This window comes from Lonchura striata, chromosome 1A, assembly GCF_050655825.1.
Source record: "Lonchura striata isolate lonStrDom1 chromosome 1A, ASM5065582v1, whole genome shotgun sequence".
Taxonomy (NCBI): Eukaryota; Metazoa; Chordata; class Aves; order Passeriformes; family Estrildidae; genus Lonchura; species Lonchura striata.
This window is the reverse complement of record NC_140741.1, coordinates 56,511,012-56,538,806: the sequence shown is the minus strand read 5'-3', so window position 1 is coordinate 56,538,806 and position 27,795 is coordinate 56,511,012. Positions and strand designations below refer to the sequence as shown.

Below are 27,795 nucleotides of genomic sequence, written 5' to 3'. Positions count from 1 at the left end.
ATTTCCATTGAAGTGATATAGAAATAAATTTCTGTAACTTTAGATGAAAGTTATACATATAAGAAACTGCTTGATCTGTGTCTTTGTGCTGCCAATACAATTTATTGAGCTGAAGAAGGCTGTATACTTGGACTCTGTGAGAGGCTGACTTCTCCATTAAAAGGCCAGATTTTCCTCATTTCTGCAGACATAAAAGAGCAAATAAGATGCCTGTCACAAGTGCTTTACTACCTTTAATTCTCAAGCCTTCCTGTCAATCTAACTGGTATTCCATGGCTCTGCTTCTTCAGTCTTTCTCACACTCCTTGTCAGCATGATCTTAAGAGTTTCCTTATGTGCAGGTGTGTATTTGTATACATTTTAATTTAAGAGGAGCAGACACCACCTGGTTTGTCACCAAGACAGCACTGAGGAACTCCTGCACCACTTTAACTTCAGGAACTGCTGCAAAGGAGGATGGCAGAGAAGTTCCTGTCTTCTAGGTATTTTCTTCAGAACACTGTACTATTCCTTTTACTGCTGGTGTTACAAAATACTGTAGAAAAGGTATTTTTCATTAAAGGTAAAATCCAGTAACACATGCAACTTTACGGTTTTGCTTTGCTTCTGAATGATTAAACCAGAGTATGTATTAAAAGGCTTCTCACATTAGTTGCGGAACAAAAGCAACTAAGTTGCTGGCTTCTAAAAACAGAAAGTCTTGAGATGAAAGAGAGTTATATTTACCTCACTCATAAAATCTATTTTTTTTTGTTGTTGTTGTTGAGTGGTTTGGGTTATTTTTCTTTTAGTTGAACTTTTGGAAAAACACAATTTCATTTCAAGACATTTTGGTTCATATCACAAAGTTATTTTTTTTTAAGCAATAAGACCAGACAGGGCTTGAATTATTGTGCAATAAGTTATGCTTAGGTGCATTCTCAGGCATGAGCCTGCAGGCTGAGTGCTACAAATCCCGGAGTGTTCCACATAAATTATGTTGTAGTTAAAAAAAAAAAAAAAAAACAAACCAAAAAAACCCTAAAAATCCAAAACAAACCTCAAACTCAGAAAAAGAAAATATGCTACAAGGGTCTATGCTTTACACATCCATCACCTCAGAGCTCAGACAGCCTCTGTCCTTGGCTGTTGGAGTTGCAGGGAAGAGGTTCAGCACCTACTCCTGTGTGGTGTTTCGGGAAGGCTGCCCCTGTCCCTGCTCCAGGGGTGGGTAGGCATGCTGCTGCTCTGCCAAGCCTTTGCCCTGCCCAGAACACTTCTCCGGGATCTCAAGATGCAGGGAGATTGAGGCCTCAAAAAGGCTGAATCATGAACTTGAACTTTGATGATGGGTGAATGCTGGGATACCTGAGATTAGTACAGCTGGGGTTCAAAAAGCACATAGTGATAAACAAGAGAGCTGGTAGCCAATACACTTGGGTGAGGGGATCCAGTTATTGAATAAATTCCCACTATAGTTACATGAATTTTTAACAAAGTTTGTTTAAGCTTGCATCTCACTGTTAGACTAAATCCCCTATCTAGTGAAGGACACATAAACCTTCTTCAGAGAAAAACCTTTTAATGACAAAGTTGTCACTCACAACATTGATTATTTTGTTTACCCGCTCTGAAAAAAAATGGTCCGAAAACCACCTACAGCAAACAACTCAACCAAACTGAAATACAGGAAATATAAAAGCAACAATGAAAAAAAATTAATACTCCTCAGGAAACAAAGTTAAATCATCTCTTGAACAGTATTTTAATGGAAAAAGAAAAGGACAGGCTGTTTCTAAGGTCAAGAAAAAGTTTTAACACCTCTTCTGAGTAATTTTTTTTATTTTTGAAGAGACTAAGATATTATTGCCTGGGGGAAAGTAAGCAATATATTAATAAAAAGATAGCAGAAAGAAGACAGAAAATGTTGAGTGTTGAAGGCTGTGATAATTTTTGGAACTTCAGATGATATTTGCTATTGACTTAAGAAGTGAGCAAGGAACCAGAACATTTTTTCTGTGAATAAAATATGCACAAAAAGGTTCCCTTAATGGCCATGGAAACCCAGCAGCAAAACCAGCCACATGGTAGCACTGAAACCAATGGAGAATAAGGCGTATAATTATCTTGAAGAAATATTTTTGGGTTGGACTTTTTGGGTCTTGGCTGTTTATTTTTTTGGTGGAGAAGGATAAGGGGAGAAAAACACATCAGCAAGGATTAGCCTGTACCCCATAATTTAAGTTAAAGATTCTATTTTTGGAGCAGGGCTTACATGCTTGAGCTAAAACCTTCAAAATCTCAGCTGAGTGCCCTGTGCAGAGTATTTTGGCTGTTGAACTCTTGAAACTCTTGAACCCTCAACACTTTGAACTCTAAAATTTTTTCCTGTTGAAAATTAAGTCCAAGATAACAAATTCCCATAAAGAGATCAGTTTTGAAGAACAAGATTTCCAGTGAAGTTCAAGTTTTGAAAGTAATTCTTGGAGAGCCTTCATCCTAGCTCAGATGGAATGCAGACGCAATAAGCAGTGTTGGCATTTTCTGGAAGAGCCAATGGCTCTTGTGCTGGCAAGGGCTGAGCAAACAAGGGAGAGCAGAAGAGAGCTCTCCCTGCCTCATAACTGTGGCATCACAGTCTGCTCATAAAGCTTACTGTGCTTCCTTAAACCTCACGAGGTGCTGAGTCCAGCATGTGCTTGATGACTACACTTAAAACCAAATACAGCCCTCGATGCAAGGTTGTAGCCATGGAGTGTACATGCTGCTGACTCTGCATAGGCAATGATGAAAAACCTGGGGTTTCTTGTTTTCCCCCATTTCAGATTGATGTTTTTCAGTCAGGCACTCTTTACAGCTGTCTGTGAATTTTTGAAAATCCCTTCCCTGAAGTTCTCATTTGTCCATTTCCTATCTTTATGCTCCTTTCCTCCTCTGTATGAATGTAGTCCAATTTGTTTGCTGAGCTTCTTGAACAGAGCACTGTCTGCTGGTAACCTCAGTGGTACTTCACTATATTGTCAGTGTTGTGGCTAAGAATTTGGTCACCACAGAGCACAATTCAGAGCAGATGTCAGTCACTAGTGACCATAAACCCCTTGATCTATTTGCCATTACTGTGAATTGCAGTTTACAACTCACTGTTGTTTCTTTTGTGAGGAAATACAGCAATGGTGAATAAAGGAGAAGCAGGTGGTCCTCACTGGTGTTCCTCAGTGCTTCCTGTTACCTTCCTAGAAACCCAAATGCATGGGTTTTATCAGTGTAATTTCAGTCATGATTTTGGTTCCCAGGGTGTAGCTGTCAGCATGGGAAATGGGGAACATTGTATTCCATTCCTGGTTCCACAGTGGACTCTGGATCAAACACAGGGAACTCCTAAAAATACCCCTTCCCACTTCTGGGAAGTGCTTTGAGATCTCCAGTTGAAAACTGCCACTAAAGAACTAGATGTTACTAATTAATACTTTTTACAGGTGGATATTTTCAAAGTGTTATTTCAATTTTGCCTGCCCTCCCCCAAAAAATACACACAGAGAGGGCAGAAAAAGGAGTGAGAAAAAAAGAGAAAGAAATCTGCTATAGCCCAAAGATTGATCTGGGAATGAACAAAAACTGCTGCCCCTCAGTGAGCATTCTTGGTTTAGTCATGCCAAATCCATTCCTCCTGCAAACCCGTTGCCTAGGGATGTTGTTAGGTGCTGTGGACACAGTATCTCTGCCAATCCTGAAGACTTTATTATTTATATAATTGTACCATTTGTTGCAATAGGCTTCAGAAGAATAATTAAAAGGAAACATTTTCCAGTGACCTATTTATAACAACATTAAGCTGCAGAAGATGTGGGGCCTAATGGTTCCTCCTTTATATATTCATTGTTTCAGAGTGGACGGTAATCTCTATTTCCTTGATTGATAGGGCCATAATGCCTGGGAAAGAGGGGAATGGATGAGCCAATCAGAAATAAAGACCCAAGAAAAGGTTAAAACGGTGGAGCACTTCACTATATTTCTTGAAAGATGTTGGGTATTAAATGTCATATGCAATCTTTGTAATGAAAATGAAGTAACAAGCCACTAGTGTGACCCTTTCATTTGAATAATAGTCTTGTCACTTTTTGTAATGCTCTTTTGCCAGGATTTAAATTGAGGGGCAACACTGTCTGTCTTGTAAGATATTAAAATAATACAATATATTCAGGAAACAGAGGGAAAATGAGAAAATGGAGGAAACAAAAAAAGGTAGATACTTGCTTTTCAGATACTTGCTTTTCAAACTTTGCCTTTTAAAACATATTTCATCCAACTATAAAATGGATACTAAGAGTTCAATACACACTGGTCACAGTATTGTTTTATTAAGATGCTTTTTACTTTGGCTTTTGACTGCCCTCAGTCCACCTAGAGGTGGCAACAGCTTTATAGTGTTTGTCTCAGTATGAGCAGACAGTTTAATTAGTAAGACAAAAGAAACACCTACTGAAAGGAAATAAATTTGATGTTTTTTTTTTCTAGAAACATTGCTTCCCAGTTGAGATATAGAGCCTTTTATAATGCTTAACACTCTTTTAGCATGTATTTCTATATGATTATAGTACTGGCTCAATCTTTCAATTAATAAATCTTAAATTTTCTATAGAAGACTCAGCTTGGTCATCAGTTCTCTGCCCAGTCTCTCTTTTCTGGCAACCCTTTACACTGCCATGTCCCCCTTGATTGTCATTAGCTGTATCCCCTGCTTTTAAAATTTCCCAGCATAAAAAGTTTTCTGGTCATTGAAGGACATGTCTGGAGAAGGATATTAAGAGATTGCTACTCTGCTGTCACTCTTTCCTTACAAACATTCTGCTATCTTTTCAGTGGCTGCACATACTGGCAGAGCTGCTAAAGAAAGTAATTTGAATGTCTTCTGCTGGAAAGAATTGGCAGACTTGCCAAAGTTCCAATGAAACTTGCTTTATTTATGCATGTAAGAAAACCAGGAAGCATAGGATGGATGCAAGTGGAAGCTCATGCCTTGTAATAAATTACTCAGCTTGGGTTATCTAATGGAGCATCATGTTTCTACCTAACCCTTCCCACAAACAATTCACTGATGCTTGGGATGGAATTGTTAAACAAATAAAATAGCTTTGCAAGTTTAACCCATTATGTTATTGCTATTTCTGCATCCTTGCAGTGTAGTTAGTGCTGGGCACAGTTTAACTTACGTAGAAATGGAAAAAAAGAACTCTTTTGGTTGAGCAGAATTAGAGAAAACTGCCATTAGGACAAAGGAATTTGTCTCTAACTGTACTGGCAGATATCCCACTGCAGCACTGGTTGGTGCCATCAGAGACAAGGTCACAGTGATCATGTCCAGCCTGCAGAGCAGAACAGCACAGATGCTCCCTGCAGTCCTGTTGCTAACACTGTAGACTGGAATTGGTTGTACACTTTGAAATTCCCTTTCTTGCCTCATTATTCCCCTTTTTTTTTTACCTGAAAGTGCAAGCATAGAAAGATGGGACTTCACACCTTGGGATTTATCTCAGTGTAGAGTAAGGGAGTGGCCAGAATTCCTATCAGAGCTGAGAGCTGTGACCTGGGAAACTCTCCTAGCCCCTTCTTAAAGATATATTGCAAACATATCTCCATGTAGCCAATTCTTTGTGGCAAATATACTCTGGGCTGAGATTATGGATTGCTCATTCCCTTTTATTTTCAGATCCATGCTTTTTCCATTGCTTGTCAAAATAGCAAGCATTAACTTGACTCATAAGCAAAGCATAAAAGTCAGACTCAAACAAGAGCAGACAGACCAAGTAAGCTCTGTCGAGAGCAAGCTATATATGCCACTATGTAGGAAAGATAATGAGAAATCAAAGGCCTAAATTGTGAATAATGAAAAGTTAACTTGTTCCACATACTGCATATTTATAGATTTTTAGCAGAAGACTGGAAGTAACTGAATGGAAAACTTCACGTAATGTGCTCCACCTCCTACCCAGTTTCACTCCATTGAGCTTTACTTTTACTTTTTCACCCCTTTCCTGTGAGAAGAGCACATGAATCTTTACCTCCTTCCCTGGCCTTCTCGAAGTTCTTAGATAATACATTACTTTACCGTCCCTACCTACAAGACCACCTGAACTGCCTCTCACTTTCCTTCTTTCTTTCTCCTCGTCTTATGTTTAATGGAGAGATTGACTAGCAGCCTAGGAATGCATCTTTTCCCTGTCTAGATAAAACATCATCTAAAATAACTTAGCATTGCTACATATTTACTGGATGCAGAGATGTCAGATTAGGCAATGTGCTGGATTTGTGTTGCCACACCAATGAGCTTGGACCTACAACTCAACAGGAAAGAAATAAATCACATTTTCTCCCTTTACAGATCTTTTCTTACCTTGACTGTCTTATGCACATTTTAAAGTGTTGCAGTAACAACATCTCAGTTATTCTGCCTCTCCAACAAGGAAAATCAATAGCATCTTTCATATAATCTGAAAGGGATTAAGAGATGCTATTAAAATGAAATATGTGGCATTTAAAATCTGTAATTGTTTTGTTTTTTTTCTTCTCTACTTTAAAAGAAATTGTATTATTTTTTTCAGTGACTGTTTCTGTGAAGATGACCAGGCTGAGATCTCTGTTCACACATCTAGAGCTTATTTTAAGTTTAGTTTTGTACAAGACTGTCAGCTTCTTTGGCCTACTGAAGCAGATTTATTGTTTTTATTCTTTCAAGCTCATGTTGCTATAGTAAACTAAAAACAGTCTTATCAGACAGGATTTTTTCCCTCATACAGCACAGAGGAAACCAATTCTACTTTCTGCACACCTTCTCCATTCCTTCATCTCCACCAGCAGTCATGGTGACCTGCCAACTGCAGACTGAAAGGGAATCTTTCACCCAGTAGCTCATCAGAGAAGATCACAACCATCAGCCAGTTGAGTGTAAACCATCAGCCAGTTGAGTGTATTGCAGAACAATAGCCACAGCCTCCATTTTCAGGATGTAAGCAGCAATGGAAGGAAATTCACCAAAATCACCAAATTCTGCTCAGACTGATGCTATCCATTTGTTTCCCTTTCAGGCAACTGCAGAGGGAGGGTGCTGAACTCTAAGTGGCAGTTGTTTCATTGAGGTGCAGAAGTCTCAAATTCCACCCATGACTTTCTTATTGCTAAGCATTCTTTACAACAGCAAAAGTATTTGTTTAATGGGAACCAGATTTGGGTCATAAACCTTAAGCCTATCAAGCTTTATGTCAGTTAATGTTTACCTTATTGTGTCTCATTTTTAACTCTCTCTGGTAAAAAAAGACATTGCTGTAAAGGGAAGGCAGGGAAGCAAATAAAGCAAAGGAAATCAGGAAATACTATGAACTGCATGTGACTTGCAGCTGCAGGGTTCCTCACAATAAAGAACCCTGCCTCAACAGAGTGGCTTATGTGCTTTAACAAATATCAGCTGTTTGTTTGGGGTGTAATGAACAAACTAGAGCCAGAGCGACAACTGCTTCAAGTAATTATGAAGACAGCTTGCAAACTATGGCCCCACTTGTTTCAGATTTTAAATGACGACAGTCGGGCTGCTGTTGCTGCCAGCTTTATTTCTGAGCACTTTTATTTCCATATTTCAAAGGTCAGTGTGTGGTGGTGATAGCAGCCAAAGAAAGCCTGTGTGAATGGGGTGTGCATGCCTATGTCTGTGAGAAAGAAAAAAAATGAAAGAAAAGCATTTTTCAGCATTACCAGTAAGTGCTGTATTACTAGTAAATTCTTAATGAAACATTTATAATATGTTAAAGCCCAGGAGCACAGAAGAATTTGGAGTTTCCTTGCTGCAGGCATCATATGTGTAGTGAGGGGCACTCTGCCCTGAGTAGTTTACAGTGCTAATGGTAGAGATGGCAGAACAGTAATGCTGGGGAAACTCAGTATTGTTCTACTACAGAGAGCCACAGAAACATAAATCACTTATTTGGGCACATCCATGGTTTTACATCCAGGTAGAACCTGAATTAATTTGAAAGTCCCTGAATCTCAGGCCATTGCTTGGGCTTCATATTTTGCTTCCTCTGATATCTGTCATATCAATTTATATATATATATATATATATATAATTCTGTTACATTTATAGTGACACTAAGGCTCTTTTGGTATAGAATAATATATATAATAATATTTAAATAATATATAATATATAAATATAAACAGATAAATCTATATACACTATAGAATAATAGATATATTATATGTTATCTATATTATACTGGTAAAGTATAATATAAGAAAAGAATAAGCCCTTGTGCTGAAGAAATTATCACCTCTGTGGACCAAGGACTGGTAGAACTTCTACAGGACTTTTTGAGACCTTTTACTAATGTATTAGTCTGATTCTTCTACAAAGTAATCTAATTTTTATTTTGCATCCTTCCTTTTTTGAAATTAATTTATCTACTGAGTATGTAATGAGATAAATATGAAACAGTGCAGTAATTGAGGTGAAGGAACAGTGACACAGTTGAAATGGGTTCTGTGATGAGACCTGTACAGAAGAAGCAGACTTGGACACAGAATTGGGGTCTCATTTCAAGCACACCTTTGTCAGCACAGGTTTTGTGGGAGAATGGTCTGAAGGGTGTATAAAAGGAATGAGCAAGTTAGGGGCCTCAGCAGAGGAATATCAGTAGGTAACATAAATTCTGTGGTGGCTTGAAAGCAATAATTTTGTAGGTGATGCCACAGGAATTAAGCCATCATGCTGATTTCCAAGGAGAAGATTGTGGACTTATGTGAATCACCTGGATAGACTGGAAAAAGAAGCCAGGCAGGGTCAAGGCAGCATCTTGGCTGCCTTGGAAGGCAGGTCAGGAAATATGAAATTGCTACTGAAATATGAGAATGGTTATGAATGGTTATGGAGAATAGTGTGACAAACGTATGGAGGCATTTTTGAAATTATATGTATGTAAAAGGGATAGCAACTTTCCTGGTTTTTGGGAAAGAGTACAGCTCACAGCCCAATGGTTGGAAGACTTGGATACAGGGAAGACTAGAGATTATCTTCTCAGATGCTTATGTATGTGACCCGAAATCACAGTGATGGGGTAAGAAGGAAAATGAATAATGCATTATATCCTCCCATCAAGATGACAACCCTTTGAAAAACAAGCTTTTCCCAAAATTACAGGAAATTAGGAATTTCTTCAATTAAATGGAAAACAATTGATGAAGAGCGACAAGCTGCAACCAGTTCCTTCAGTGAACTCTGAAGTGTTTTTTAACTAGATGTAAACAGCATTTCTTCTAATACAGTTTAGGTTTGGTAGCTGTCTAATCTTGTTTTTTTCCCTGTTTTTGAAAATACATAAATTTCACCTACTTTTAAGCCTACTCCCAGGCATCCCCTTGGTTTGGAAACACTTTTAAACACTTATTGTTAACATCTACATTTCTCCAATACCCACTATGAGCTTCCATGTATGGCATTTTTACTAATTAAAATTTTGATTCATCATCCATTTAAATTATTATTTCATGGGTTCATGGGAAGAAAATGTTAAAATTTGAGGAGTTTCCTTGTCTTGGTGCTCCTGCTCTTTTGTGGAGAATTGTCTCTTCCATAATAGATTTGACCAGTTCACACAGGATGTATCCTTGCAGACAAAACCCACATTAGGCTACATGTGCCTGAAGAAAGGAGTATCAAGAGAAAACAGCTGAGAAAGGAAATAGAAGTGCTGAATTATCTGACATTATGCATTTTTAATGTATAAAACCTTTAATCTGAAAAGCTGAGAAAATATCCTATTGACTTTGATTCTTTTTTTATAAATTAATTTGTGGAATCTACTTGTAAGGTGTGAGTAGAAAACTACATATAAGTAAAATTTGAATCCCTTTTATGACAGTGCTTTTCTTGGTTTCTTTCATAATAACAGCTTTGTCTTCTTCAAGCCTCACTTGGCAGATCTCCCAGCCTGCCTTTTTGTAGGGGGGCTCCATTAAATTGAGCAGAGATTGGCACGTGCCACTCTGAAATAGCTAAGTTGTCTCTAAATTTCTTATAGTTCTGAGTGCATTTAGTTTCTGAGGTTTTTTTTCCTGATAGTCTTAAAGCACAGGCTCACCCAAAGGCAGTTCAATCTCAGGTTTTCCAGTACTGCTGAAATGAGGGAGGCAGGGAGCTATTGCTCTGTCTCTCATGACTGTCATAGGTTTCTTTCCCATTTGAAGTCCCTGGATATTTTTTGCTTCTTAGCAAACAAGCTGATGCAATGTCATAGCTTCCCTCTTCTATTGCACAGTTGTATGAGTGTAGAAATTGGATTGTTAAATGCAGACATGCATTTAATGTACCAGTAAATCTCAAAATAGCAACAAAACCTTGAAAAGTAATCTGGCTTTTTTTGCTACTATTAATGAGGAATTAGGTTTGTTCTTAGTAACAAGATTTCCACAGGTTACAGTTATAAATGGTAATAAAAATGTAATATCACTAAGCAAATACCTCGTAGATTGTAGAGATAAATGTGATTAGTTCATTTTAGAACAGACTGAGAAGGAGACTTAGCAACACCTCAGTAGAACACAGTACTATTTAATAATTGGCTTTTTTTTTCTTGTTTTATAGAGCTGAGCTTTTTACTTTGAAGTTTGATTGTTTGCTATTTCCTTCAAGGACAGACACCATAAAAATTGGTTGTCAAGGCCACTCAGTGGCTAAATGATTGTGATGAGACTAAAACACACATCTTGACTGGCACATTTACTGAGGTGAGCAATGTTAATCTGGACTCTTGTACCATATCTATGACTCTATAGTTGACACTTTCTGAAAGACATTACCATCCTAAATCAGATTTGATCAGCTATGTTGACTAATGTGTTTGATTCAGTGGCAAATAACCCGAAAAAGGTTTAAATACAGATAACTGATGTGGCTCAGGTCCAATTAAAATATTGAAAAAAACAGGTCATGGATTTCAGGGATGTCTTACAAAGTAGGCTAGTGATAAAAATGTTATTCTGGGTTTTTTTCTCTGAAGAGAGGAGAAAAATATCCTCCTCCACTGATTTACCTGATCTAGGATTGTGTGGGCCAGGACAAGGGAAACCATGTTAGACTCCTGCATGAACAGCGTCTTCCAGGCTATTTGTGAGCAGAGTGTGTAGGGAGGCTGTTATTGTAGAAACATATTAAATATGTTGGGAGATTACCATTTTCTCCCTTAAGTATCTCTATTTTATTATTCTTTTACAAGAAACTTGATGGCAAGAAGCACAAAAAAAAAAGGTTTTTGCTTGTCCATTATCTTTCTCTTTGTTGAACATGAGAATGCACCTATTTATTTCTATGAGAGTTAACTCAAGAGTGGCAAGATAGTTTTTCACTTTCAACTGCTTTGTCATATCCAATTCCTGCTTCATGATGGAGTGAATGGAATTATTCAGAACTTTTTAATACCAGTTTAAAAGAAAGGTACATAGACAATTTCAGCATGACAAGTACGTTTCAACAGTCCTTGCTATAGCTGACATTCTTGCAGCATTTCTAGTTTTAATTATATTATCATCCCTTCTCCTTATTATCAGCTACATTTGTCATCAACATTAGCAATGGAAAATGGGAAAATAAAATATAAAACCCAACCCAAACCAAGAAAGTACAAAAACCCGCAGATCAACCAGAAAATACTGATACATTAAGTTAATAAGGTATTCCCCAAAGTTTTTCTTCTAAGATCTCAGTCTTGAAGCACGTAGGACCTTTAATCATAAGGAGTGTCAGACATTTCTTTAACTCAAGGTTCTTAGTGTATTTTGTTTAGCACAGGCCTTACACTTGCAAAAAGAGGAGGGAGAAGAATCCTCAGACAAAATCTTTCTCTTTCACATATACTGTATAAGGTAATACCACTCTGCAAATAGACTTTCAAAATACAGATTTTTCTGGGAAGATTTATCCTTTTTTTCTGCAAATTTAATGTATTGGTGGAAAGTAAGATGTCAAGTTTTACTGTGTGAAGAGAGGGGCTAGGAGATTCTTCCTTAAAAAATATTTTGAAACTCCTGACATGTGGTGAAATCAGAAAACCCCAAATATTTACCCAGAAACACTTTTATATCTTTTTCTTAAATTTCATGTCACTTATTTCCTTAGTAACAATGTGACCAGTCCTTTTCCACTGCAGGTACAGTAGCAGTATATTCAAAGGGGAACAATACCATGAAACGGAAATCACACCCTTCATTGTTGTGTTTAATATTTTCATAATATTGCTCAAAGCATCAGCTAAATTGCAGATCAAAATGAAAGGATCATAGGATAAAATATGGTCATTTTTTATGATCTAGTACAAAACAATGTCATATTGTAGCTACCAGGAGAAGAAGGCATTTTGCTAAAACCAATGTCTTCGCTGTTGGTAAAATGACAGGGTGAAAATGGTTATGCAAGATTTTGATGAAAAATAGCTGGACAGAACTGAAGTTGTTCTGGCCAGTGAAGTAAAAAGTTGGTTGCATATCATCTCAGTCTCCACACTGAAGGCATATACCAATATACCTATTTGTCAACATGTGACAAAATCTTGGGAAGATGACTTGTTTATCTGCTGATGAAATAGGGACAAACAGCTAGTATTGTTTTCTAAACAGTGAGATAAGAGCAAAGAGACGTCTGAGAAATATCCATTGAATGCATCACTGTATCCATGAATGAATACAACTGTGCCTAAAGGAATTGCCAAAGCCCAGCAAAGAATGTTAGGCAGCAGGCTGATGACATGTGTCTGATGCTTAATTGTAAAAGCAATGTGGCTCAGTGTCAGCATCCAGCTTAGAGAGAATATCCTCACTCAGCAGGGACCAGCTGTTCTAGGTAAAACAATCCATGTCATGTGGGGATTTTGAGGACTATAGAGAATTGAATACTGAAACATATCTAAAATTTATTTTATTTGAATAGGGAGGTCAGACAAAATCCCATTACTTTTTCTAGGCAAATACCAAGGCTGGCAAAGGATGCAAAAGTTTGTTAAGCCCACAGATATTTATCAATTTGGTACAGCAAACTTTCCCTCACTACATGTTAATTTATGGCTTTTATTCATTTATTAATTTATTAAAAAGAGTGATGTTAATTTTATCTGTTCTTTAGGAAAGAGTGGTCCTTAATGCTTGGCCCCAGTTAGTTGTCCTTCCTTCCCATTCTCTGTTCAACCTGTCCTTGCAACTTTGGAAGAGAGCACACAGCAGAAACAAGGGGCTGGAGAAACTCCACTGAGGCAGTGCAGCTTTGGCTTGAGGCTTGCAGTCTGTAGGAAAAGTAATAACCTGGAATATCAGTGGCCACTGTGTGTGAGCCAAGGGGCTCAGATTGCTGTTGGCTTGGGGATCTGTGCACCACACTGTTTCCCTCATCTTGATAGGCAGAGTGGTTCAGCCCTTATCTTCCCCGACCAAAAAGCATATAAGGGACATTTATGGGCTGTGCATGTCAAATCCTTTCAGATTATTGTGGTTAGAAAAACCTAGCATGATAATTTCTCATCCTCTACACTTGCCAATAATTTATTACCTATATTAATGTTTCTTTTCAAATGCTATGCTGTTGTTTTTGAATCAAATAATTGGGGAAGGTGAAGCTGATGACACTATAAAATATTAAAGTTATTTTCATGTGGATTGAAGGCAAATTTGGAGCCTGGTGGTATACAGACATGAAATGAAGGTAATTATATCTTTAATCTTTTATATTAAAATATAGCAATAAACTAAGAAAAGATGAAATTGATCTGCAAGAACTTGATGGGGACAAAGCAAGAAATCCAGATAACCAGAAATATTATGCATAATTAAGAAAATTGCTAATGATCACTTTAATCAATGACATTAGAGATGGAAAGGCTGTTAGGTCAAGCATTTAATCCAAGGCCTCTGACAGTGCTCCTTATCACTGAGAGAACAATTTTCAATTTCATGCCTGATTTTGGCTTATCCTTCATATCTAGCTAACCAACAAAAACTGTCTGAATTTTGCAGATCTGATCCTATTTTTTTCCATAGAGCTTGAGACAAAATGAAGAAGGCATATGCAAGAATATAGGGTTAAAAATATGAAGGATTTACACTAGAAATCACTTCCATAACTCTAATCTGTTGTGGCTTTGCCTTGAACAGCTTTGCATTTATTCTCTGCCTTAACAGCATCTCACATCTTTGGCAGACTACAAGGATTTGGGAGGTAGTGCTGTGGACAACTGAGGTTCTCACTGAAATAAGATTGGATTTTGTTATGACTTGGGCACTTTCCAACAGGTGGCTACCAGCTCCCTAAAACATCACTCTGAGCTTTCAGAAAAACAAGTAACATCACCAAGGTTTGTGCACAGGTTTCAGCAAGGCTGAACTGGAGCAGCTGCCCTGTGCTGCCTTTTGCAGGACAGTGGTAGAGATTTCCAGATTCTTGTAACAAGGCAGAAGAAGCAGTGAAAGTGCTTGATTGGTTCTGCCTCTACTGATAAATGACCTTGGAAGTGATTGATTTTGGGCAGTGAAGGTTAGCACTCCAGTGTATGTTCCTGCATCCAGGTAAACTGAGATTAATCACATCAAATGTAAGTAGGTCCACTGCCTTACTAAAGCAGCAGGTCCATATTCCTCTTTTAATTAGTTCTGGAGTCAGTTTTTTATCACGAAAGACTGGACAGAGAGGGGAGGACTGTATGGAAAGTGGTAAAGAAGATGTGCCTGTCTGTGCATCACAAAAATCAGCTGTAGATCTGGATCAGCTGAGGGAGTTGGGTTTGTTTAGCCTGGAGGAAAGAAAGTTGAGAGGAGATCTTATCTCTGTCTACAACTACCTGAAAGGAGATTGTAGACAAGTGGAAGTCCACCTCTTCTCCCAAGTAACAAGTGACAGGACAAGAAGAAATGGCCTCAAATGGATGGGGGAGATTTTAGGTTGGTACTGAGATATTCTTCACCAAAAGAGTTCTCAAGCCCTAGAGCAGGCTGCCAGGGAAGTGGTTATCACCTCTGGAAGTCTCCAAAGAAAGTGTTGGTGTAACACTTAGGGACATGGCTTAGTGGTGAACATGGTGCTGCTGGGGTTAGAGTTGGACTTGATGATCTTAAGAGTTCTTTTCCAATGTAAATTGTTCAATGATTATATGTATAACCTGAAAGATGGAACAGGTGCTTGAATCCTCCTCTCTGTTCACACCTTGGTCTTAAAACAATAGGATTGATGTAGCATAGAGAAGGTATAAGAAAACTGAGTAATTGGAATAGGATTTAACTATTTTATGCTATGGATGTAAAGAAATAAAAAAACAATTAAGTACAGAGAAAGACTCCCTTTGAATTTTGAAAGACCAGAATGTTTTCCCATGAATAATAGACATGCCACCCTCAGAAAACAGATTTATGCCTAAAATAGATAAAACTGAGAACCACTAATCTGAAGTATGTGCAAAGAAGGTGTGGGGAAAGGGGGAAAATTTCAGGGGCAAAGAGCTGAATAAGCATTTTATTCAGGGTGAAAAAAATTTTGCACATCAACGCAGAAAAAAAATATACTGAATAATAGTATTTGCTTTTCCTGTCTAAAGTGACTATTGTTTCTAGAGCTATAGGTAAAAAAAATCTAGGTAGGATTAGCTTTGCCCTTCATCCTCAGTTTTCATCTCTATGGGAATAGATTAGTATTTAGCAGCCCCTGCTACAGAAGGCAAGTCTCAGTGTGTGCCATTCCTCTGATCAAGAGCATTTTCTTGCTCGGTGCACATCTATGATTGACTAGGGGTTTCTTTTTCATGTTAGCAAAGCCTGCCTCAATATTATAACCAAATTATGAAGCTATATTATTAGAAATTATTAGAGTTGTATTGTATCCCTTTTTACATCTCCCTATAGGAGAACTCTCACTCTCTGTTTCTGTCTGTCTCTCTTCACATTTATAGATAAACCCAGGCTTTTTCAGCTTTTGCTTCCTTTTTTTGCTACCCTGGATGGAGTCTAAGTATTAAACAATGAGAAGACCCAACAAATTAGATCAATTAAGACAACTTTTCCCTAGGTTTTTACACAGTACTTGTCAATCCTGCTTCATCTGACACACATGCTGAGGTCATTTTTCACTTGCATTAATATAAAATTAGATGAGTAAATCATTGGTACATATGTTGTTTAGATTATTTATCACTTAAGTCTCTCGACTTGCCAGACATGGAAAAGTGACACAGATTAAGCAGGTCTGAGTTGAATTAAAATCCTATTTCTATGGTAAATATTGCAATGCAAACAAGTATAAGGTAAATGTGACTAAGACTGCATTCAGCTTCAAGGTAATATCAATGCAACTCTAGGACTATTCTGTATGATTCTATGAATCCATTCAAGGCTCATTAGCAGATGACAAAAGAAAACAACAACAAAAAAATCAAATTAGCCTTCTTTTAATTGTCTCCCCTGGTAGATGAGGAAGAATTTTATAATTTTGCATATTCAAAACCCTAAATCATCCAATAGACAGATTTTTTTCCTCACTTTAGGAGCAGTTTGGATGGCAAAATAAAGAGCTGCCTTTTTTGAAAAAGGTGTCAAGTTCAGCCTTGGAAAGTCATCTTGTCCTGATAACAGAGCATTGAAGTCCTCATGAATCATTGCAATAGGGTTTTTCTTACTATTATTTGTAGGATGGAGTAGCAGCACAGGAGGGTCAGCACGTGTCCTACAAGCTCTTAAATTCAGAAACAGGTGGAAAAGTCACAAAGGTGCCTTTGAAGATGCACCTTTATAGGTCCTTAGGGTGTTATTGATTAGTCAGTAGGGTGGGTGTCTGTACAGAATACCAACACCCCTGCTCCTCCATGCTCAGAGCTGTCTGCTGGCAGGAGCATACTCTGGCCCAGGGGACTGCTGTGAGCTGGTGTACACCTTCATAATGTCCCATCAGTTCTTCCTCAGCTGTCGCTGTGGCTTTCACAGGTTGAGCTGGCAGAGCATGTCCTTGGCTTTCATGCTCATCATTTGTGAGCTGTGCCAGCTCTGGTATTCATGTATTAACCCTTCTGCTGGGGTAAATGCATTCACCTCTGCTGACAGCTGTGCACCAGTGTGTTATTTGATCTGGTATGGACACCCATCTGTGCATTCTGTGCATCTTTGAGCTGATGTTTGTGACTTTCATTGATTTGTAATACTCTTTTCTACAGTTAGTTACACAAATTAAAAAAAAAAAAGGTTTTAAATCTGTTTAATCATGTCATAGTGGTGATACAGAGGTGCAATAGTTTGTATTTTTGAGTTTTTATTTCCTATAGCCAAGAAATGCTTTGCTATTATTCATTTAGGTTCCTCTCTAGACACCTGCAACCAAATTCTAGTTGAGAAAACATGAGAGAATGAGTTTGGCTTCATCTTTTTCTCTTTGTTGATCATTAGAAACTCTTATCATAGCAGTGACTCATCTGGAAGTCTCTGCCCTGGTCTGCAGCAATAGGGGTGAAACAGACCCTGACCGAGGCAAGGAAAGCTTACAACTTGCTTGCTGATGCTTTGCCCAGTTTTGCTAATGCCATTAGCTTCACACCCACATGAAATCTAAACTGCAAATATACAGATCCATTACTCCCTATATCCCTGTGTTATTTCAAGGTGACATTGAGCTACTGCTCTGTGTTTTTAAACCAGAGTGTGGTCAATGGCCATACTTTGTAGCTTTTGCACCACTCTAAAATTTCAGCTCTGAAAGAGAAATGTATCAGCCAAAGTGCTGAGCATATGCATAGACTAACTCCCTATCGAAGTATCTATGATTGCAGGAATGTAAATGTACACTTGATTCAAAGAATTTGCTTTTGTGGTGAAAACTCTATCAAATCTTCTCTTTGTTTCTAAACCCCACTGTTGTAGTTAGCGTTCCACCTGCTTTATAATTATGTGGAACACAAGGATAAAATACTTATGACTCTTTCCTGCAGTCAATAAGGAAAAAGGGCTTCCAACACTGTGTTGAAAGCATTTCAGCTTCTTTCCCCTGAGACTGAAGTATCATAGCAGTCGAGCTTGTCAATTACTTTTAAAGCAAGCTGTTTATAGACCATTATTCCCAAGGTTTTATTTGCTTGCTTTCTTTGCAAGGAAGATGCTGGAAACAGTTCAGCTATTCAAAAGCCTGCCACTATCTCTTCTAATGAGCTCCTACCATCAAAAGGACCTCTTTTTCTCTTCTGTTTCTTCTGTCCCCTTGTTCCTCAGGGATTTTCCTACAGACAGGAGGGTTTGAGCATACATCATCATTCACATATGGACATGAGTATCACATATGGAATATATACCGAACAAAGCATCTGAAAATTAGAAGCAAACATTTTTATTTGATTTATTTTGATCTTTGTAAGGGTTCCATATTGTGACCATCATGCTAAATAAAGAAATGTCTTCTCTTTTATGTTTCTGATTGTAGGCTAAAAAAGGACTTTTGTTGGCTTGTAAACATTGCGTATCACAAAGGTCATTGATGTGGCAGATATTTTGATAAAATATACTGTAAAGGGAAGAGGTGAAAAACAGATAAATTAAAAGTATCAGTCCTAATTTCCATGAAAATATATAATGCTATCATACTCTTTTTAAACATAATTTAGCATGCTGTTTTCGAACACATATTAATTGGTACAGAGCCTAAGAGAAGGATACTATGATGATATTTTCCACAATGTATCGGAGGAATTATTCCTAATGATGTCAAAGACTCATTAATTCTATCAAATAGAGTTCAGGTAAACCATACCTGGACTTTGTTGCTGCTCAGTGAGAATAGAATTACATAGGAACAACTGAAGAGGACTACAGGATTGTAATCTACAGGACTATAAGTGAGAGTAAATTTTAGAAATAAACACCAAATCCAACTGTTTAGATTCATAGAAAAAATTGAAGAGGGAAACTAAGGTTTGTATGTGATGGCACTTCAGACACCAAAGAGGGAGAGGAGTCCTTTGAACTAAAGACAGTATCTGGTCTGGGGAAAAAAAGGTAGATAAAACCTGGAAACACATAAAACTCAATGTAGATGGGAAGATGTTTTAGAGACATCACAGGATTAAAGCTCTGGGACAGCTTCCTGACAGGATCATAATTGCAAAATTCATAGGTGTTTTAAGGAGTCCAGTGTTTTCACATCTTTGTTTATACAAGTGTGAAATAGCTGAAGGTCAGTCTCATAAACCCAGAAGGCCTATTCTGCTGTCAAATGCAAGAAATGGCATTTGACTGACTAATTAGTATTTTATTTTTTTTTTGTGTGAGGAGGGAAAAAGCTCATATGCAATTGTAATTGTTTTTCTGTTGATTTCTTTTAGTTTTGACTTTGATTTTTGAACATGCAATTATGTGACCTTGATGTTGTCTTAAAATAGTCTCCAAGGAGGATATATATTACACAAAGATATATGTGCTAATTAATGCCACAAATAATACATAGCAGCTTCTGAGTAGAGAAAAATTCTCAGTTCTAAATAAAATACTACATTATTAATATATTCTCTGAATTCAACACCTTTAAATAGGCCCCCAGATTGCTTTTTCTTGTGGACAAAGCACCAGTGCATTGGTGTGTGCCCTGATTCACTGGTCTGCTTAAATTACTTTTTATTTTTCTTTTGTTTGTTACCATAGTAACATTCAATAATTCCCCCCCTCTCCCCCCCTGCTAATTGTTCCATTTCAGGGGAATTCTAGAAAACTCCCATGGATGAAAACAAAACAATAGTTGGGGAAAACACAGCTGAAGCTATAGAGGGGAAGCTCTGAACAACAGATGATAATTTGTAAGCATGCAGAGCTCAGGTTTTGTTATCAACAGGAAGTGTGTTTCTGTAGCTGCCATTTGGTTTCTCTTCCAGTAAATCTGTACCATTTTAACAGAAAGCAGTATGTAGCTCAAATATTTATAAGATAAATGTATAATTAATTCATGAGAGTCTTTTCTTTCTGAACAGAAATTTTACTGTGATAATGGAAAAATAATGGCAAAAAAGTATTTGAGAAAAATTGTTAGTGAAGATTTATCTGAAGTTTCTTTTTCAATTAGAATAACTCTAAATATTTTTTTTTTCTTATATATTTAATGTATGGTACAATGAATATAGGTATATTAATTTGTATTGCTGTGCTCTCTGTTTTTTTCTGCTACCAAGTGCTAGACCTGAGTTGGGTAATACATTTAGTATTGCCCTGGCATTGGCTGAGAGCAGGAAATGAATGTCTGCTGTCAGGGGGAATGGTTCAAAGCCCTGCGAGGTCAATGATGATTTCCCATTTACTGCAGTGGGTTTGATTCATTCTGTTTTTCTCTGATAATTCATTATGATTTCAAGTGAAGTGCAGGAGCTGCAGAACCAGATCCCTGTATATGTGACTATGGAATGGCAGCTTGCAGTGTTTAATATACTGTGTGCAAGAGCAGCTGGGTGCTTTTCTTATCAAAATGTGTGATGGAAGGTTGAGGGTGAATGAAGTATCACCAAGGAGGAAGGAGTTTAGTTCAGTAATAAAGACAAGAAAATAAGCTCTATAATCAAATCAAAAGCATAAATTGTAAAGGATTTATTTATTATTAATTGTGGGTTTATTACAGTCTTGCAATAAATTCTGGTTTTGATTTATAATTTCTACAGTTATACTTGCAAAATACTGAGTTATATTAGTATATCTGTTGGGGAAAATTACTTCACCTTATAAAATTCTTTGTCTATATAGTAACTATAAGCCTGATTAAAATAACATCAGAGTGTGGAGAATAAAATCCCATTTACCTTATTCTTTAAACCTGCAGTATTTGATAGCACTAATAAATATGCTATAAAGAATGCTGCTTCTATTTATTTCACTCGTTTTTCAAATTTTAAAATCGATTAGGATTTTTATCCTAATATCTAGCACTATGTTTATGTGCTAGAATCCCCCTTCTATTGCTTATCTTTGTAAAGATATTTTATTTATTTGAAACATAACTTCTGTGCAAAAAAATATATTTTTTTTTTGCTAATCTGAATGATTTCTGTGTCTTCAAACAAATCTACTATTAACTAACTCATCCTGGAGAAAAATGGCTTTAATCTCAGAGGCTGCATTAAACTTAGAAGGAAAATAAATCAATAAAGGTGAAGGTCATGGAAACAGATTATTAGAACAAACAACAGTCTGCCTACTGTACAACAGGGTTATAAAATAAACCAAAAGAAAAGTCTATCAGAATACATCAATAATGAACTTTATTAATAGGTTTCCACATGAAATTTTGAGACAAATTCCCACATGAAATTTTGAGCTGATTTTTTGGAGTGGGATTCAGAGAAGAATTTGGGGGATGGGTCTGTAAGTAGGAGGGGTGAATAGTGGCCACAGTGATTGAGGACTTGGTTTAGCTCCTAGAGCTTGATAAGAGTTAATGGTTATCAATAGTTAATGGTTTGAGATGATTAGCTGGTTCCAGCCAGTCATTAATCTGCAGAAGGTGTCTTCAGTCTTGCTCACCAGTCTTACCAAACAAATGACACCCTAGCATTTTGCTTGAACTTTGGTCTTTTTTGTTGACAAATGAGTCTGAAAACAAATGAGGTGAAATAAAATCCTACAGCACGATGTCACTTTATTGGTACCTATATCTAGGGTTATCCTAGAGCTGGGGTGGAGTTCTGACCTGATGGTGCTGGCAAGAATTTGACTCCTAATTCTGCATCTCAATATCTGTTTTTTTAACTTCCTTTTCTGCATCAGTGTACTTCCTACATACTAATTATAAGCACTATTGAAAACTGGGACATTAATGTAACTAAATGTAGATTTGAGTCATATCTTTGTGTTTTAAAAGCAGGGGTATTTATTTTTACCCAGAATTAAATTCAGAGTAGTGATGTTACTACCAGGCAGTAACATCATATTCCACTTGTAGGTTGGAAACACTGAAGGGAATTTTCAGGAGCTGACAGGAGTTTTTATCTCTGTGCCCTTCACTAGCCTAAGCCAAATGAAAATCTTGACAATCCACTTCAGCAGGGATTACAGGAGCAGTGCTGGAAATTTCTAGGCAGAAGACCCAAAGCTGTTGATAAGAATACACAAAGTTATTAAGCTAAAGCTGAAGAAGGCATCAATCATTTTGAAAGGATACCATTTGATTCTTTCCACAAAGTCCAATCTGACCTGACACCAGCCTAACAACAGCCTTTTATTCTATACAGGTGCATAACTGTCTCATTCTGCTACATTGTTAATAGGGCCAGTAACAAAAAATAAAAATATGACCCCCCCCCCAGCAATGTCAATGTATATAACAGGAATGAAGGAAGCGGAAAATAGAAGAGGTTAAAGGTTTACAGATATAGAAAGAAAGTACCTTTCAAATACTAATTTAAACTTGTTCTATTACTGAAGGCCTGATTGTCACCTCCAAAGAAGCACGTAAAAAATGACTGGCACATGCAATTACGTTTTGAGATAAAATAAATTAAGAAAGTCTAGCAATATCTTTTATCTGAAATATTAAATCTACCCTTCCTCTGTCTTTTATATCACAGTTGCTGAAAAGAAAAGAAAGGAAAACAAAGGAAAAGAAAAGAAAGGAAGAGGAAAGAGCAGAGAACTGGTCTTATTCATGAATGAAAGAGGAGGCATTCCAAGGAAACCACAGCAGAGAAGAAACTTTGGTGGTAACAATGGATGTCGTGGATAAAGGACAGTAACTGGCAAGAAATTGTCCTGGCTTTAGAATTGAATTCTCCTTGGTGCAAAATATGCTGATCTTTGTCATTGAACTTACAGCTAATATCCTATCAAAAATCAGGGTACAGGCACTGCTGCATTCTGGGCTCCCACTGCGTCTGGAGTGGCCTGCTTATTTAAATGACTGGGCTTTGTGCATGTACAATGGACTGCTTCCTGGGAGTTGAGAGCTTTGTAAAATTACATTACAAAATCAACAATGACTGTGATGGACTTTGAATTTCTTATATGGTGGAACAAACAGAATAGCATAATATTGTCTTTCAGGTGCACACTTCAGAGAGATTAACTAAGTGGGTGAACACCTACATTTAAGTCAAAAGCAGTAAACCCTGGAAGAAAGTTAAATCATAGAATCACAGAAATCTTGAGATGGAAGAAGCCCATAAGGATCATCGAGTCCAACTCCTTATTCCTCGCAGGACTACATAAAACTAAATCATATAGGTACGAGTGACATCCAGGCATTCCTTGAACTCTGGTAGCTTGGTGCCAAGTGTCTGCTTTAGGTCTGGTCTGCCTGCTGTTATGATTAAAGTTTATTGTGTAAATAACAGTTTAGTCCCAATACAAAATATGTCACTGCAGACAGTGGATAAAGGAGTGTTTGCAGTAGTTCACATCCAGGCACAAGTGACTTAGGATGACTGGTTTGATGTGGGTTGTGGGTCAAGTGCTGCTGTGGATGGAAAGGCTCATCACTCTTGCTCTCTAAGGATGCAGACCTGTTGTGCCCAGGACGTGTTGGTTTCTCCATAGCTTCTGTAGCAGAATTTTCAGGACCAGCTCCTGCCCTGACTGTCCCCTATGATCACATAAGCATATGACCACACCAGCCAGGTGGAGAGGATAGTTTGGTCATCAGAGCAGCTGAAGCTAGCCTGAATCTGTCCAGAGTGGTGGGCAGAACAGCAGTGCTTCCTGAGTCTCTTCAAGCACATAAGGATGGAGGAAGTTAAAATGAGATTGAGGATAATTGTGCTTTTTAATCTGGTGCCCCTTTCACCATCTCTTATATCAGCTACCCTCTTTTCACTCCATTAACTGTGTGAGAGTACCCTTTTATCAGCTTAAAGGCCTTAAAATACAGTATTTCGCATGTGGATTAAGGACAATATGCAGCATTAAGTAACCTATGCTGATGAATTCCTCTTTGGGGTCAAGTCATGGAGGAATGCTGCAAGGTTGCATGGCTTTTCTGTGTTGCTTACAAAAATAAGAGATAAATAGATGCAATTTATCAAACCCCCAGGCAGAGTAATACATTTATGCCTGAATACAGTATTTCCCCATGAGTTTAAATTAGTTTACTTACATTCAATATCAGAAACCAGAATACATGTATTTGTAGTTTTATAACCAAATCCACAACAATTTACTTTGTAGGAAAGGTTAAAGGGCTTAATAACAGCTTTCTCTGAATATTTTTTTCATTTTGTGGATGTTGGAAAAGAAGTTAAATTTTTTTGCTCCTAGATAGTGAAAAAAATACATCATTATGTTCTCAGTTTAACTATGTAAATGACCTTACTGATAAATGAAAATTGATATTTCAAAGCTGTAGTTTATTATAGCCTGATGGCATGTTAGCCCTTATCATTCAAGAAAGTACTTAACTCTGAATAATACATCAGGCTAACTCTCTGAAATTGTTATTATGAGATTTTAATGCACCATAAAACATGTCTTATGATCTTCAGCATGCTCAAGTGTCAGTCTAACACATTAATCTCACATACATCTTGGAAAACAGTAGTTTGGCAAAACTGTCTTCATATATAGCACTTCTTTTACTATATTTCATACATGTGTAAGTATGGGATTTACAACATCTGAATAAAATAATTATCTTTTCTGCACACAAAACACAGCAAAATGAGATCTGAGCCATGACTGGGAATTCTAGATTCTGTCAAAATATCCTTATTAAATAAACAGTGTTGTTTACATAGCAGACATGATACTGAGGAAATGTATGTGAATATATTCTTGGGTATGCACTTGGACTATTCATTGTTCCTTTCTGATTGGAAATTATTGGTCTTAGTTTAGATGATGCTATTTTATTTTGCATTTCTGAGGAAAATGAATTAGCTAATCTTAAACTGGAGGAAGATGGGCAAGAACAAGGACAGAGAAATATGGCTTGGTAGGCTGTGACTCTTGCAGCATGGAATTTATCCATAGTATGGCAAGAAGTGATTTTTGAGCTGCTGTCTCCAGCCAGGTGGGACAAGTCTGTGCCTATTCACATGTCCACTCAGACTCAGACATACTGTGGGTCTTATGAGGACAATTGCTGAAGCAGAATATAAAGTCAATCTTCTTCTTTCAAAACCAGAGCTACACAATAGGCAGTGTGCTGAGCCAAATATGTTTGCTAACCATCAGAGTCTGCTGGGGCAAAATGGCAACTCCATCATAACATTTTCTTTTTTTTTTTTTTTTTTTTTTTTTTTTTTTTTTTTGATGGTTAAGGTGGAAAAAAAGCTGTCAGAGAGATGTTCAGTTATCCAAATAACTGTGGCGGGTCAACACAAGTGGAGTGTTCTGCAAGCTGACAGTCTCATTCCTGCAAAGCTGCAAGTTTAGCATCATATCATTGGAAAAATCACCCAAGGGTTGTGTTCCAAACTTTGCAAAGGGAAGTCCTAAATTTAAGGGCTTTGTCTCATTTGTGTCTGTATTAATCAAAATCTTTTCGTTCTGGACTTATTTTGATAGGGCCCATATGAAAAATAGTTGAGAAGCCATCCCTAGAATGGATAGTTCAGAAATCAGGTTCAATATACTTCTAAAGTAAACTAAAAATTCAACATGTGTTGTTACATATGTTCTGTATGTTCTTCCTTAAGTAAGATAATTAGTGACTGTAAACTATATCCTTTCAAAATGCAACAGATATTTAAATGAAGCAAACTGCAAAAGCCAAAATGTTCTTATTTATTAATACTGATTATGTAGGCAATGTGGTCTGGTCCAGAGAACTCTGTAAAGAAACATAACTTTTATCCAAATCCCAATGTTGTTCAACAGCCAGATCACATTCGTTCTCTAGCTGTAGGATAGTTATAGTTTTGTAACACAGTAAGTTCTTGTGAAATAAAAATGCAGCAAAACCTGTTCTTGAATGTATTATATTTTCTGGTTTTCAACCTCAAGGGTTTGACTACTACCATGCTTGATATTCTAAGCATATATTATATTTTATGTCTCACCATGTTTAAAATTTGTGTCAAAAACACATGGTCTGAAGGCTCTATTGAAATTTGTATTTATATCATTTAAGGGTACATGCTTTCAACCATCTATCTTAACATGTTTAAAACTATCTAATTTATATTAGACTATTTTAGACTTTCATATTTATGTGGTCTGATTTTCTAAAATTCATCTTTGCAGTCCATAGGAACTGCCTTTCAGTATCCTTATTACATGTCTGCAATGATCAGAGACTCTATTTTCTGATTTGAAAGAGGTAACAAAAAGAAAGAAGGAAAGAAATAATGACCAGATATAATGCTGAAGGCACAATAATTGAAAGGAAGAGAAGTATTTCCTAGTATATTGCAAACTGAATGGAGGTTGTGCAGTTGAAAGGAGAGGTTACAAGGTCTATTGCACAAGAAAATTTCAATTCAGGGCCAGCAGTGGCCACCTGCGTTAAGGAAGATGCAGGTGAAGAAGTGGAATGAGTAGTATGATGCATGGATAATAGGCCTTGTAAAGAGAGGATTCAATAAAGCAGCAGCTGGAGAGGCATTATGGCACTTCAGCAGTCTTTGTTGGGTGTGGTGCTGCTGTATGCTGCGGCTCTCCTCATTTCTATTGAAAAAATCAACGAGAGACTAAATCATGCTTAGGAAAATTAGATTGAATTTTTACCTGATAATAGGAAATGGGCTTTTGTTCAGTAGAAAATAACAGAAAAATCTATTTGTTATTAAGGGGGTTTGTGTATATCTTCTTTCATCAAAAAAATCTCCAATGAGTCTTTTTCACAGAGAAATAGTTGTCTGGTTATATCTAAGGGGAATTTGGGGATTGCTACTCATAAGAATTCTTAAGGGCAGACATTGACTTCTCTATTCCAAAGATTTGCAATGTGTTCATAATAACCAATCTGTAGGAGTTACATATAAGTAGACATAAGAATATTTACAGGTATATAATTTATCCTGAATATTATTGATACTAACCAACCACAGACAAATGGCAGTATGTAAAAATACGTGATGATCCAGTCATCACCAAAGAGCTCAGTGCCAATTAGTTAATTCAAGTGGATGGTTCTTGAAGCATATAAAGCATTTTAAAATTCACATCTTCAAAACATTATTAAAGGTCAATAAAACTCCACTGAAATGGCTGGAGTTGCTCAAAAATATATGCAAAAAGAGGGATTTTTGAGTTTGAATGCTTGGCATAACTACTGAAACATCAGGAATGCATTTGTACCAAGGTCCAAGTTGGGGCACATGCTGAAATCAACCATGACACTCTGCAAGCCCTGGTTAACCCAAGTGCAATATTTTAAATCATTGAATTTCATGTTTCTTCTCTTACAGAATGGATCACATCATCTGCTTATAAATAGATTTCACTGGCATGGTGTCCAATACCAAACCAGCCACCTATCCCCTTATCAAATGAGAGAGCTTTGTATCCTAAGGTGAGAGCAGATAAATTATTCCCTGCGATGACATCAAGGAAGAAATGAATCACAGAATATTTCCATTAAGAAGTTTTTGACAGAGGAAGGCAAATAATTCAATGATTAAGTGAGAAGTCTGTTATTTTTTTTTATTGTGTATTATTTGTGAAGTGTGATTTTTATTTTTATACTTTCTGAGTAATGGTAGATGACAAAGGACAACTAATATAACAGAGGGAAAAATGTCACTATGAAATAAGTGAAAGATAAAGGTTCCTAATGTACTAACTGAGAACACTTGGGCTGAAAAATAATAACAAAAAAAAAAGTGTATCTGTGTCATTGCATGAACAAATGCCTCTATGTATTC

The 27,795-nt window shown here is 37.0% G+C and overlaps 1 protein-coding gene across 1 annotated transcript in view; it reads left to right on the top strand.

Moving 5' to 3' along the window:
- EEA1 (early endosome antigen 1) overlaps nt 1–25,890 on the top strand; it is a 334,518-nt gene extending 308,628 nt beyond the window's left edge. Inside the window, exons 33-34 of the transcript XR_014952308.1 lie at nt 22,567–23,218; nt 25,250–25,890. The gene's annotated coding sequence lies outside the window, so the exon portion shown is untranslated. The remainder of the gene's footprint in view (nt 1–22,566; nt 23,219–25,249) is intronic.
- Nucleotides 25,891–27,795: the final 1,905 nt, after the last annotated feature.